This window comes from Ovis aries, chromosome 6 (assembly GCF_016772045.2).
Source record: "Ovis aries strain OAR_USU_Benz2616 breed Rambouillet chromosome 6, ARS-UI_Ramb_v3.0, whole genome shotgun sequence".
NCBI lineage: Eukaryota > Metazoa > Chordata > Mammalia > Artiodactyla > Bovidae > Ovis > Ovis aries.
Window position 1 is genome coordinate 31,405,299 of NC_056059.1, and position 13,899 is coordinate 31,419,197.

The window sequence follows — 13,899 nt, forward strand, 5'->3', positions numbered from 1 at the left end:
GTCGAAAAGAAGTCTGTACCTATTCACCTGGTTATTAGAAAGATAATAAAAATATTAAAGAAATGGAGTAATTTTAATTAAAAAATTATATCAAGCACTAAAGGTAAATGTGAAATGTTATGTTATGAAGGATTTATTGATACTTATTTAAATAAGTGTCAAGTTTAAGTTTAAATTACAGGAGGAAATCCTTTAGCAAAAATCCTTGTGCAGCTAGCTTTGTTTCTGTCTTGTCGTTTTTCACATAATGGAAACCTGTAATTAAAGTGGAAATTAAATAAACTGTGTATGGTTTCCTTTTGAAAAGTGTTATATGCATTATATACACATATAAATCACTTAGCCGTAGTACAATTTCCCTAAAACATTTTTCTTAAAAAATTTCTCTTGGTTTTGAAGTTTTTCATCTGTTACAGACACACTACCATATACTAAGGTAGTACTGTATTATGAAAAGAAAAAAGTTATTTTCATGATACTGTTCAAAATGTCTAGGATTAAATGTATCATAACTATTTATGATTCTGCTCATTATAGTCTTCACTGTTTCTCTCCATATCAAAACTGCCTTACATGAAAAATATGTCACCGATATTTTAAATTCAATGAATTCTGATCTACTGGGTCATTAGAATCTTTTCTAAAGTAAATAAGATTGTGATAATAGTGGAATATTTTATGAGAGTACTTAAAGATGATGAATCAGGAACCATGGGAATTATTAGTTCTTCTTGTCCACCTCTCACAATCTTTTCCTACTGAAGTTTTCTCCCAAGTTGTGCTGCAGTCCATGGGGTTGTGATGAGTCGGACAGGACAGGGCGACTGAACTGACTTCCATTCTCAAAGAATATCCTAGTAGAACAACAGATGCTGGGAGTTGTAAGGAAAGGAGGGGGATGGGGAGAAAAAATAAAAGAAGAAACGGGCCAAGCACGATTTAAATGCTGAGGGAGTGTGCCATGTTACTTAATTTGAGCTGCACGATGCAAAACAAAACAAAAATTATCCACAAGCTGGCAGAGCCTGCCAAAAGTAAAAGGCAAGGAAGAAACTGAGTTAGCGAGCAACACATTTAAGACATGCTTGTCGAGGTGCTTTGAAGAAAGTGAGCTGCACGACCCCCATCCTCAAGCATAAATAAACGCCAAACAGACTCATTTGCCACGAAGGGTGAATTGTGGAGGTGCGTGGCGCCTGGGTCTCTGCCTCTCCATGGCTCCTGTCCCCAAGCCGTTCTGGTGGGTTTTTGTGTCCCAAAGTTGTCCCTATGCAAACAACAGGTTGAATATTGTAGGTGTGGGTTATTAAAGTGTCCCTGGGACAATGGCAGTCTGTGTCCCATTTGTAACGCTTGGATTAATCTTTGGAAAGTGCACACAAAATGTGACATGATGTTGGCTTCCAACATTATTCAGTCTGCATAGCAGCAAATCCTGCCCTGTCTCCCTGGAAATAAAACTCTGCAGACGTATCACTGCCATGTAAAAAGGAACCTAACGTTCATGCTTGAGGTTAGGGACACCCTGATAGAATTTCTGTTAGGGGTTTGATTTTATAGTTTGGAGAGGCATTTATGAGGGAAACAAGTTGTAGTTTATCATCTCATTCTCTAAAGAAAATCTGCAATCAGGTAAATTATTATTTTTCTGTAGATGGGAAAAATCAGAAAGCCTTTATCTTTGAAAGAGATTTCCACATTAGTATAGAATGAGAATCCAGAACTGGTCCCTGACAAAAGGCAGGATTCTTGGTATTTCCCCTTTTCCCAACTCCTTTCCCCCTTTTGATTTGAAAGGCTCCGGGGGGAGAGCCAAGATGAGAATACTGGGTGAGGAAAGTGTGCTGAGCAGAGGTGGGTTCATCATATTTGCCTGCCTTTTCCCTGCATCCTTCGAGTTTCTGAAGCTTGGAGGTTCAGCCCCATCTCATTGTTCATCAGAAAATTATTTTGTGAACTATATGTCCTGTTCACAAAAGTACTCAGTAGCATTATGGAATTTGGAAAGATGGTCTCTCAAATCATTTGTTTTTAAGGGCACCTCAATGTGATGATTTCAGAAGATGATTAGAACTAGGATAGTAGAAATAGAAAAGGCATGTTAAATTATAGACAACCATCAATAGTGGTTGAAATTTCCATAGAACCAAGTTGGAAAATATTCTGTCTCATTTATGACCAACTTGACACATAGGAGAAATTGGAAGTTGCTTAACAAAACGGAATTCAGGCGAAAGAAATGTCAGGGCATTGTTTTAGAACAATGGCTTTTAAAGTGTGTTACAGATGAATGTCTTTATTTTTATTATTAAAATAGAATCCAGTTACCCCAACTGTAGTTTTTTTGGTCTCATAGGGAAATAAGGCATGATTAAAACAGGTTAGGAATAGCTTCCTTCACATTCTGTGGTGTAGACACTTTCTTATATTACTTTAGCACATGGTCCATCTTTTCATCAAAATAAGCTGAATGCTTAGACTTTGGTCTAGAACAATTGACGAGTTTCCTCATTTATTGCCTTTTAATAAGTAAATGTCACAAATTTTAAGTTGCAAAATATGTTTAAAATACTGCTTTGATTTTTTTTTGGTACATTGGAAATCAGCATAAGGTTTTATTTGGAAAATAATATAATTTCCATAGGGAAAAAAGGTTAAAACAGTAATTATAGAAGACTATAGCTAAATTACATATACCTTCCGTCACAGTTTACCTAGAAGAGGTGGGAAAAAATCTATGAAGCCAGAAGTCCAGTGCTTTGAAGGGCTTCCCTGGAAGAGGATGTGTGGCAGAGTGGATGGAGAAGTGGCTTCTCCAGTGGGGCACTGGTAGGGCACTCTGTGAATCCTCTCCTCCCCTTGCCCGTTCACTAAGATTACATGCCCTTGTTACATGAACTCTAAAAGAGTGTATTGCTTTTTTCTGCTGTGCCTTCCTTCTTGGGCTTTGTTTTTCGCCTGCAATATACTTGGACCTGCAGAAATGGCTGCATTGATTTCTGCTGTTCTGATGGTCCCTTTATTCAGCATCCAGAGGGGTGTGTGTGTGGAAGGGGTAAGGTAGGGTTGCCAAGCATGATTTTTGTCCTGGGGTGGGGCAAAGGTAAAAGCAGAAGAATATTGAGAGCAGTGTCGATGGGGAAGAAAGTGAAAGCTGAGCTCACAATTCCGCACCAGCCAACTCAGTTTTCCCTTTTCATCCTTGGGATGTCAGATGAAACCCAAACTTACAGGAGGATGGTTTAATGCGATCCACGGGGTCAGCTGTTAGGAACACTTAGAGGCAAGGATGTGTCCAGCACATAACATCACCATCAGCAGGAACAAGTTTTCTCACCAAACACTGAGAGGTTAGAAAGAGTATTGAACTAAAATTGTTCACTTTTGCTGAGCAAAGCCTGTCTTTTTCTGAAGATTTGGGCAGTATATTGTTAGGAGGTATTGTAAGGCTTTAAATACAAATTATGGATATCTGAAAATAACGTGGACAAAATATACTCATTTCTTTTCATTTTTATTTTCATGAACTAAGAGGAAAAACAATATACCCTAAGACCACATAGCGTCAATCTTTTGGAAAGTACACTATGCCAGCTCTACATATAGGTGTTAGAAACTTCCTTGTAAAGAGAGTAAAAAATAAAATAACCAATGAATTTAAATGTCAACTTTTCCTATCGCTAAAGAGAAGAATATAGTACATTTAAAATAATGTTTTTAAAAGAGGGCTTGAGGGTTTTCCACAAAATACTGTTGCGTATACAAGACTGAATCAACGAAGGTAAAATCTCGACAAATGGTACCACAGCGCCACCATCTGGCCATATGAAAGACAGCAGGTAGTCACTATATTAATCCTGCTGCGGCTAAGTCGCTTTAGTCTTTTTCGGCTCTTTGTGATCCTGTGAGCCATAGCCCTCCAGGCTTTTCTGTCCATGGGAGTCTCCAGGCAAGAACACTGAAGTGGGTTGCTGTGCCCTCCTTCAGGGGATCTTCCTCACTCAGTGATGGTACCTGCCTCTCTTAAGTCTCCTGCATTGGCAGGCCTGTTCTTGACCACTAGCACCACCCGGGAAGCCCCATATTAATAATAAAGGAGCATAAGTTAGTGTTTTCTCTTCCCTAAAAAGAGACTGGAGAAAGGAAAAGAAGGGACTCTCTCAGAGTACCTCTGCTGCTGCTGCTGCTGCTGCTAAGTCACGTCAGTCGTGTCCGACTCTGTGCGACCCCATAGACGGCAGCCCACCAGGGTCCTCCGTCCCTGGGATTCTCCAGGCCAGAACACTGGAGTGGGTTGCCATGTCCTTCTCCAGTGCATGAAAGTGAAGAGTGAAAGTGAAGTCGCTCAGTCTGTCCGACTCCTAGCGACCCATGGACTGCAGCCTACCAGGCTCCTCCGCCCATGGGATTTTCCAGGCAAGAGTACTGGAGTGGGTTGCCACTGCCTTCTCCGGAGTACTGCTACATTTGCCACTAATTACAACAGCGCTGAAGAACCGATGCTTCTGAACTGTGGTGTTGGAGGAGACTCTTAAAGAGTCCCTTGTACTGCAAGGAGATCAAACCAGTCAATCCTAAAGGAAATCAGTACTGAATATTCATTGGAAGGACTGATGCTGAAGCTGAAGCTCCAATACTTTGGCCACCTTATGTTAAGAGTTGACTCATTAGAAAAGACCCTGATGCTGGGAAAGATTGAAGGCTGGAGGAGAAGGGGACAACAGAGGATATGGTTGGATGGCATCACAGACTCAATGGACATGAGTTTGAGCAAACTCAGGGATATAGTGAAGGACAGGGAAGTCTGGGTCCTTGGCATTGCAGACTCAGACATGACAGCAACTGAACAACGTTAGCAACTTAACTACAACAACTAACATCAGAGGTCTCTGGTGTCAGAAACTGCCTTGATCTCTTTTTCTGTTTCCATTTTAAATTGAAGAATGAGCATATTTTAAATAGATCTAATCTTAAAAGATGAAAGTCTCCCTAATGTTAGAGGTCATTCTTTTCCTTTATTTTGACAGACATAGAAAGACTTCTTCTAGGTGGGGGGGGGGGGGTTCATGTTTGGGAATGCATGTAAGAATTAAAGATTTTAAAATTTAAAAAATAAAAACTAAAAAAAAAAAAAAAAAAAGAAAGACTTCTTCTTCTTTTTTTTTTTTCTAAGTGTTAAAAGCCTTTAATTTTAGTGAGCTTCCCTGGTGGCTCAGTGTTAAAGAATCAGCCTGCAATGAAGGAGACATGAGCTCGATCCCTGGGTGGGGAAGATGCCATAGAGAAGGAAATGGCAACGCACTCCAGTATTCTTTCTTGGGGAATCCCATGGACAGAGGCTCCGGGCTACAGTCCATGGGGTCCCCAGAGTTGGACATGACTTAGTGACTAAACCACTACCAACCAGAAGAACATTATTTCAAAGTGTTAAAAGCCTGTAAGTTTGGTAGAGCTTCTATAAACAGGCTTATCTCCCTGATTTTTAACTTGTCTTTGGATATGGTCTTTTTATAATGTTACTGAGGCTTCTTTTTGTTCTTAAAGCTCAGAGATATTTAAGATAAAGCATATTCCAATACATAATCAGAAGAACAATTTGACCCTGAAGACACGGTGAGATAATTTAATGTATATTTAAAAGCTTGCTTTCTTTGGAATAAAGCTTATCCGTCTAAAATTGGAATGTTTTTAAAAATATGCTTTTTTCTTGCTTTGCTTTCTATTTCAGAGTTTCATAAGATTGCACAAAATTTCTAAGCAGCACAGTGGTACATGTATTTTCATTTGGGTATCTCTTGCCTTCCATAGGATTGGCTTGAAAGATAAGTGTTAGCTCTCACCATATTTTCATTCTAGCAGCATCTATCTTTTATTAATTTGTGCATTTCATTACACAAAAATATGGGCAGAATAATAATATTATGACTCTTTTGAGTCTACTGTGAATGAGGAAAAGGTTTCAAGTGCTTTCCATTAAATATAAGACACTGAAATTCTTTCAGGAAACTATGAAGAGTGTCCTATTATTATTTTCATTTTATAGATGAACAAATGAAACACAGTGACATTGAGTAAATTGCCTTGGGTGACGCAGCTGACAAATAGTGGATCTGAACCCTGACCTTTAGACTTCGTGTCCTTGATGACGACACTAACCTATTTTCCTAGGAGACCAGTATTCTCAAACTATTTAAAATGTTATGCTCTTTTGTATTACAGTATTTTCTCTTTGTACAAGAATGGGGATTATGTGTATGTATAGCTGATTCACACCGTTGTACAGCAGAAACGAATACAACATTGTAAAGGAACTATTCCCCAATAAAAATAATTAATTAAAAAATAAAAAAGAACTTATTTAACATAAAATGCCTTTAAAACATTTTATTAAAACATTTCAATAATAATTGATGGTTAAACATTTTTTAAAGGCTAACCTGAAAAAAAAAAAGTGAAAAACAACCATTATGTATATTTCCTTCCCTCCATGGAGTCATACACCAAGCACTCAAAATAAGTGACTTGTAAATGAACTTCTGAAAATGAGAATTTTGTAAACGGAAAACTTTTATATTTTACCTTATTTTCTGTCTTAGGTTCTAAATATTCACTTCAGATAATTGTACTGAATTATCCACACTCACTTTATTGAAGTGTATTATAAAAAGTAAACCAGGGAAATCATTGTTTATATTTTGGTTATCTACAAGAAAACCGTTCAGTTTTTTTTTTTAATACTTGTTAAAATGTTTGAAATATTCTAAAACTCTCTAGAGGTTCAGATTCTTACATTCTATCAATTTTAGAAAGTCTGTGGATATTTAAGTTTTGTATAACAATTAGCCTCCAAAACTACTTTTAAACTGATCTTATCTGAATTTTTTGAAAGTGTAATATGTTCCGTATTACTCTAATGGGGATAGAAAAATACGGGGCTATGTGCAGTGGTTTACTGTCATTCCAGTCAATGTTTTATGAAGAAAAATTGGAAAAAACATATCAAAAATAGAAGAACATGCTTTTTTGTCTTGTATATGGATTGGAAAATTGATTTTTATCACAATCATGTTGGGGTCACTGGGTAAGTTCCCATTTGATGATGAGATAGGAGGAAGCATGAGCTCAGTATCAGCTTAACTGTTCTATGAAGAGAAGTCATCACTGGAACTTGGATATTTCTTTATTAAAAAATCCCTAATTGTCAGTTGGTGTGGAGCTTGGCTATTATCTTCAGTATTTCTAAGTATTTTAACATGTAAATATGGCATTAATATTTTTGCTTATTTTCTATGAAATTTCATAATGTCTAATTTAGGTTAAATTCAAAAGCAAACATTTAGAATAGCAATTAAATATCAAGTAATGGTTATTAGTTGAAAGTTCGAATTGTAGACACTTTGGGTCACCTAGTATTTGCCTTCTTCGACTCAGATTTTTGCCAAGTGTTATCATTGTACTGCATGCTTAGTCCCTCAATCATGTCCGACTCTTTGAGACCCCTGGACTGTAGCCCACCAGGCTCCTCTGTCCATAGGATGCTCCAGGCAAGAATCCTCGAGTGGGTTGCCATGCCTTTTTCCAGCGGATCTTCCCAACCCAGGGATCCAACCCAGGTCTCCTGCATTGCAGGCGGATCCTTTACCACCTGAGCCACCAGGGAAGACCCCGAGAATACTAGAGTGGGTAGCCTATCCCTTCTCCAGGGGACCTTCTGGACCCAGGAATTGAACTAGGGTTTCCTGCGTTGCTGCTGAATTCTCTACAAGTTGAGTTAACAGGGAACCCAGTATTATCATTATCCATGGGCTTTCCAGGTGGCGCTAGTGGCAAAGAATCTGCCTGCCACTGCAGGAGACATAAGAGACTTGGGTTCAGTCCTTGGGTCAGGAAGATCCCCTGGAGTAGGAAATGGCAACTCACTCCAGTATTCTTACTTGGAAAATCTCATGGACAGAGGACCCTGGTGGGCACGATTGCGCACAACAACATCATTTTCCATGTGTTTTAGCTATCACTTGGGAGATAGGATGTGAAGAGGGGAAAGACTGTGAGGAGTAAAATGATTATTTCTCTGTTCCCCCCAAATTTTGTTGCCCATTGAATGACTTTCCATCTTCTTACCCTTAGGCACTTATCTTTGTCCTGTGACTTCAATTCTGAATGTTTTAGCTAAACCCGGGCTCTAGGTTTTCAGTGTATTGCTGAAGCTGCACCTGGATATTTCACCTTCATTTCAAATGATATTTCTAAAACCAAATATGTCCTTTTACTCCACATATGCTCTCCCTGAGTCTGCTCTTCCTCCAGATAGCCAACTCTGAATCTGTCAGGATGTTTGAGTCTTTCTTCCCTTTCTGCAGCTAAGTCATATTATATCTGTGTATGTCCCATGTCAACTTAACCTCACTATGAAAGTTGCTCAGTCATGTCCGACTCTTTGCCAGCCCATGGACTATACAGTCCATGGAATTCTCCAGGCCAGAATACTGGAGTGGGTAGCCTTTCCCTTCTCCAGGGAATCTCCCCAACCCAGGGATCGAAACCTGGTCTCCCGCATTGCAGGCGGAGTCTTTACCGGCTGAGCCACAAGAGAAGCACCAACCTCACCGTGAAGCGCCTTGTTAAATCTCATGACATTCGGTCATTCAAGAATGACCATCCTGATGCCAGACATTGTTTCAGGCACTGAGGAAACTGAAAAAGAATACTGAAAAATCCCTGCTTACATTAGAGCAGAAAGAGAAAGACTATACCAGATCAGTAAATTATCTAGTGTTAGTACACGGACATAGTAAATCATAAGTGATATGAACACAAATGGAGACGTACAAACTGCTGTATTTAAAATGGAAGACCAACAAGGACAGACTGGACAGCACACAGAATGCTGCTCAATGTTACATGGCAGCCTGGAAGGGAGGGAATTTGGGGGATGCATGTGTATGTACAGCTGAGTCCATTTGCTGTTCTTCTGAAACCATCACAACATTGTGAATAGGCCATATCCCTATGTTGTTGTTATTGTTCAGTAGCTCATTTATATCTGACTCTTTGCAACCCCATAGACTGCAGCACACCAGGCCTTTGTCTATCCCTATACAAAATAAAAAATTTTTTAAAAAGGATATATAAAAAAATGAAAACAAATTGGGCCATGTAGGAGAAGATGGAAAATGTTGGGGGAAGGGGTCATATCTTTAATTAGGATAGTTTGGGTAGGTTTCACTGACCCTGGATTTTTTGTTTGTTTGTTTGTTTTTGACCCTGGATTTTAACTTCATAATTCCTTTTAATGTCATGCTTTACACAGAACCTTGTTTATCGTCCTTGAACTATGTAATCACCAATTCTATTAATTTTCTCAGAAACATCATTGTGCTTTCATTTTCATTTGGACTACTTTTTGTCTTGTTCCGTCTCAAGCCTATGAAACCTCCTTACTTGCCTCTATGCCTCTAAGGCAGTGAGGGCAGACGCTTAGTGAAACTGTTTTCACGTGACCCTGCGGTAAGCCAGTGGGCTGTGAGCCAGAGCATTAAAACCCCCAGAATCCTCTACATTCTCTCCCTACTTGGTCTGCCAGCCGGATGCAACAAGTCCCTCCCTGGGGGTGGGGTGGGGGGACTCCAAAGTCCTGGGGCATGAGAGTCACTGGATAGGAGGAACCCCCTCCTAAAGCATCACATGGAAGACAACCCTTCGCTTGTTTTTGAACTTTATAGGAGTGAAAAATAGTCTATTGGATTAAGCCTCTCAGGTTGGAAGAGGGAGTTTTTTTATACCAAGTATCACTACTTACCCTAATTAATGTGGCTTCCTTCTATACATCCTGTACCACTGGGACACCCCTTTTAGATGAACATTTTGTAATACTACACTGAGTCATCGCTGTCGTTTATTCATAACCTAGGTAAAATCTACAGCTGTGGTTAAATCCAACTCTATCTCCCTGTGGCTAAACAGAAGCTGCTGAGAATGCCTGGAAAAAACTCACAACTAAACAGACCATATGGGGGCCTCTAACCTCAGATGGGCCCTCAAAGCTGAATGCTGGCCCGACTGTGTTGCTGTCCTGGTCCCTCTGCTCCTTGTTCTTCTAAAACAGATGACGCCTGACCCTCACCAATGATTTGCTTCCTCTATCTTATAAAAAAACTGGAATCAGACAGAGCTCTCACTAAAGCCTTGCTACTGAACCTAGACATCCACCTGCATTCACACTCATCCTTTCGCCCTCTCATGCAGTTACAGTAAAATATATATCCCTTCTCTTATTGAAAAAGAATTATGCCCTGGGTCCAATTCTTTTTGTCGTTTGAATATCCTGCTTGCTACTGTACTCTCAGTGAATAAAGAACCTGCCTGCAATGCGGGAGATGCTGGAGATATGGGTTTGATTCCTGGGTTGGTAAGCTCCCCTGGAGGAGGGCACGACAACCCACTCCAGTATTCTTGCCTGGAGAATCCCACGGACAGAGGAGATTGGTGGGCTACAGTCCATGGGGTCGCAAAGAGTCCGACATGACTGAAGCGGCTGAGCACAGCACTGTACTCTCAGCATTGACCTCTATCCTGGTTCTTTCCTCTTGCATTTAAATGTGTCTCTCCTGTCTTGGAAACAAATATCCTCATTGGTCCTAGTCTGTCCTCTGGGTACAGCTCCTTTCCCCTCCTCTCTTTCATCACCATATTCCTTGGAAGAAAGTGTATTACCCTTCCACTTACTCTTTCTCCGACTGCAGTCTGGTTTCAGCTCCCTCAGCCTCCCGAGCACTCTTCTTGCCATGATTGGGAGAACCTTCACGTTGCTAACTCTAACGGGTGCTTTCCTTCTCTGAGTGGCACCCGACAATATTGGCCACTCTCCACCAGGCACTCTCTTCCCATAACTTCTGAGACTGCTTGCTCCTATAGCTTTCTTCCTTGATTGTTTAGGCAGTATACCCTTCCATCTTTTGATCAAATGTTGATCTTCCTCAGGGTTCTATGTCCAGATCTTATTTTCTGCTAACTAGACCTACTTATTCCTTGGATGATTTTGTAAGGTCTCATGAGTCCACCTACACTAAATACTTCAGAAATACCTTAGTCCCAAACTCAGACCCATTCTCTCTCTAGAACCTTTCCACCTCCTTCCTTTCCCCCTGTTACTACCAGACTCAAGGTAGTCTTGATTGCCACCTTGATTGCCACACGAGGTTCCTACTGGTCAACCTTCTCGGATCTTGTCCTTCTCCAAAACTTTCTCCTAGGGCGGCTCGAATGAGTCTATGTGATCAGGCCACTACTCCACTCTGAAATCTTGAATGGCTCCCTCGTGTTGCCTAGAACTTTATTCCTTAAAAATACAAATTCTTTAATGTGGCTAATGGAGCATTTTCCAGGCCAGCCCTCAACCTCTTCATTTTAATCCCGCGATAGTCTCCTTTCCCTCTAAATTTCAGCTCGGGCAACCTCTTGCAGTTCCCAGAATTAATCTTGCCCTCTGGCATCAGGTTTGCACTACGCTGGTCACCCGGGGTGAACAACCGTGGTCCCCTCCTGCCTGGCTGACTCTCACCTTTCCTGCAGGTCTAGCTGGGAGTCCCGGCTGGGGAGCTTTCCTATTCCTGCTCTGGCTTGCAAATCACCTTACGTTTCCATGACCACAGCACTTACTGCAATTTATTGTCACTGTCTGTTAAATTGTCTGTTTTCCCCAGTAGACTATAAACACTGTCATATTTCTAAAATTCACAGATGTTCAAAAATGGGATAGATTGTAAACAGGCTGAGACTCAAACATTAGGTTGGTGGTTGGGCTTGATGTTTATAGCTTCATCGTCTGAAGTCCTTACTGCTCTTCATGGGCCACGTGTTGCAGCCAAATGATTTGCTCTTTCTCAAATGTGCTTTGTGTTTTTCTCCTCTGTGAGCTGGATCGTATCTTTCCCCTTTACCTAATGATGTCTTTCTCTATTCTATGTTTGTGGAAATTATACTGTTTCTTGAAGCCCAGTTCCAAAACCATCTTCTCCACGAAGCCATTTTATCACCCTGGAGAAACGTCTTGCTTGCTTTTCTCTGAATTTGAAAAACATTACAGACTATTTCAAAGTACTTATCATATGTCATATGTCATTTAAAATCATTTTGCATTTCAACAAAAGGGTTTCTTGGGGAGAATCTTCTCTCCCTTCTCTGAATTCCTGTAATACATGATGTCACTTTTATGGAACAGATTATACTCTGCCTTATGTGGTAGTTATGCATATACACGACATCTCTTCTTAATAGCTTGGGAAGTCTTGCAGTTTTATATGCAATCCAGTGCCTAGAATCTTGTCATATATATGAACTCTCAAAATAAAATCGTTGAATGCTTCTACCAACCTCCTAATCTTCTGTCTGACTCCATAAGCCCCTGCCTGCCCCCCTCCCCACACATCGGCTTTCAAGCCAAATAGTTTCATTCCTAGTCCAATCCTCATCAAGTGTATTTTTCCATTTCCTCTTTGCACGTTGCTTTTACAGCATACGTTCATATCTCTGATTGTCAAAATCCTGCCTCCTTGGCTCAGATATCACTTCTCTGTGCAGGATGCCTTGGTGCTATCTGGCAGAAGAGACTTTTGGCCAAGGTCTTTGGCCATGGCTTAGTGGACCACAGAAATACCTTGAAAAAATTAAATCAGCATCCTGATTTAAGAAATCATGTGCATTTCCCTAGTAAGATGGGTAGGAGCAAGGTGAGCCGGAAAAGAGTGACACTTAGGAGACCTCATGCATGTTTCCAGATAGAGGCTACTGGGTGCTTACACTTGCCTCGTAGCTGTAGGGCTGGAAAAAGGAGGTCAAGAAGTGGAGCGTTATATAAGCTGACTCAATAGGCATTTGTTTTTCTAATGGTTCCATCTAAGGAATTCCAAGAAAGAGGGGAAGGGAACCTGAAAATTTGCTGACACACCACTGGTGGAGATAAGGAGGCTGAGCGGGAGGATGGACAGGTTTGCTGGGTTTTGACCAGCCCTCTGGTGTAGACGCTGATCTAGCAGGGTTTTTCTTAGAATCTGTTTATGTTTTCTAGGCAACTATAATGTGTGTGGCATTTGTATTCATCTTTTATGAACATTTTATTTACTGCTTGAAATTTCTATACCAAAAATATATCAGTTAGTGAGGACCAGTTGATTTTTATGAAACCACATAGCGTACAAAGCTTCTTACAGCTCTGAGGGATCATAAGAGGGTCCTCTCCCTCCCATCTCTCTTTGATCCCAGGAGCAGTCTGCTGTGGTCCACAGGTTATGAGTTTGTTTTGTTTTTAAACTATTCAGTTAGCATCAGCAATAGCAAGTTTGCAGAGATATGATGAGAATGGAGTGAAACAACATGTATGGAGCCCAGTCCTGTGCCTGACATGTGGTCTGCATGCCCCACCGCACTCCGCCCACCCCCACCCCCACTCTAACCCCCACCCTAACCCCCAGCCATAGTTGCTATACTCAGGAGGACATAAATATTGGCCTACAAAGAATAAGAATTGTAGCAGAAATTGGCAACTTAATTTTGAGATGAGCATGGATTAAACTTTCCTACATTTGAAATAATTCTACCTGAGGCTATAGTCCAAGTATTTCATTTAGTGAGATTCAGAATATATGTCTGGGCAAATTGCCTTGAAATCCTTACACTGTGTAGATGTTTAATACAACCTGTGTACACAGTTTGTGTGCTGTTTTCTAGGAAAGAAAGATTAGCGTGTATGTGTGTGTGTGAATCATAGCTTATATTTTAAAAATGAGACTGGAGCAAGAGCAAATTGTGAGGAATTCTACTGTCAATTTGAAAACAGGCTTAACCAGGGTTATTCTAAATTTATAAAGGCACATACTACCAATTTCTGGTTTTATATTTGAT